The sequence below is a fragment of the Myotis lucifugus genome, unplaced genomic scaffold (genome assembly GCF_000147115.1).
Source record: "Myotis lucifugus unplaced genomic scaffold, Myoluc2.0 scaffold_84, whole genome shotgun sequence".
In the NCBI taxonomy this organism is placed as follows: Eukaryota; Metazoa; Chordata; class Mammalia; order Chiroptera; family Vespertilionidae; genus Myotis; species Myotis lucifugus.
In genome coordinates, this window is record NW_005871132.1 from 4,488,414 (window position 1) to 4,489,822 (window position 1,409).

At 36.0% G+C, this 1,409-nt stretch overlaps 1 non-coding gene across 1 annotated transcript in view; it reads right to left on the reverse strand.

Moving 5' to 3' along the window:
- Positions 1 to 355: 355 nt before the first annotated feature.
- LOC102438211 overlaps positions 356 to 1,409 on the reverse strand; it is a 12,400-nt gene continuing 11,346 nt past the window's right edge. The window contains exon 3 of the transcript XR_002829822.1: positions 356 to 436. This is a non-coding gene — a transcript (uncharacterized LOC102438211). The remainder of the gene's footprint in view (positions 437 to 1,409) is intronic.

A 1,409-nucleotide genomic window follows, 5' to 3' on the forward strand; every position in this document is an offset into this window, starting at 1 on the left:
TTTTCACTCTCTCCTTCATTCCTTTGTATATAAGGTTTCCTTAAGTTAAAGGCTTCCCAAGAAGGAGCCAAAAACGACCACTCCCATTCCTTAGGACCATCTCTTCACAGACTGTGCCTACAATCACACATTTCTTCAGTTTGTAGAAACTAGGACAAAACTTATACACACCTTCAGGTATGAGCAAGAAGAAAACATAACGTCATTATTTTATCCACAGTTTAGTTACAACATTTATCAAATGAGTTCTTATTTTGCCTGCAAAGAAACGCATAGAAGCACAAAAGAAAGACTCAAAAGATACACTTACAGACTCATAAAGTTGTTTACAGGTTTGGCTGGCATCAATTTTCCCTGCAAAGGAAGCTGTTGGAACCGTAGTGTTTAATTCATGTACTATTCTGTCATCAATCGTCCTCATCACCTTGAGTAATTCCTATATATTTTTAAAATAAAAGAAGAATAACCTGAATGGAAAGTTAAGTGATTTTTTAAAAAAGAAGCATTTAAACCAAAACATAAAGCTCTTGATTTTACAACCCTGTATGTTAGGAGTGGGGAAACCACGCCAAATATAGTGCAAATACAGGAAAACTTTCGTTACAAGAATTATATAATAGTAATTCTAATAATGGGCACCAGCTCTGTTTCCTTGGCTCCAATGTGATCATCTTAAGGATAAAGATTGTTTAATTCATTCGTAAGCCCACAGTACTTAACAAATAGTGTGTGCTCTTTGCATCTCCAGGGTACAATCAAGTGTTCTACTGAGCTGGATTCCCACATTCTCCAAATCAATCCAGCATAATTGCTTATTCCATTCCCTCTCTATCACTCTAAACTGTGATGCTAGGTAGAAAACTTAGAAAGATAACACAAGATAACACAAGAAACTATCGGTAGTGGTTAACTTGCTGAAATTAAATTTATTCCCTTTTAGGCTTTTTGTTGTTAAGTTTTTGTTGTTGTTTTTACCATGGTGGTATAATTTTTGTGACAAAAATAAGTAAAACAAAATATGCTGCTAGAGAAGGAATCACATCTTTTCATGGCTCTCTTGTTTATAGAACAAGCAATAATCAGTTTTACCTTTCTTAGGAACTCTAGCCTCACACTTCCCAAAGACCTCCTCCCCCGGAGAAAGGCTCCAACTCTCAAACCAACCAAAAGAAAAATGATAATAGGCAAGAGGACTTGGACTTTGGTGAGTAAGCCTGCATAGCATAGTCCCTTCTCCCAACATTTTGACTAGCGTACATTTGTCAGAGAAATTGGGAGTTAGCTACATCCTGTCTCCAAATAATATAAACACTAGAAAAGAAGGTGTAGTATACCTTTCTCTTTAAATTATTTCTTAAACCTGCCCCCCCACCCATAAACAAATAAACATGATCTCTGCAAAATCATCA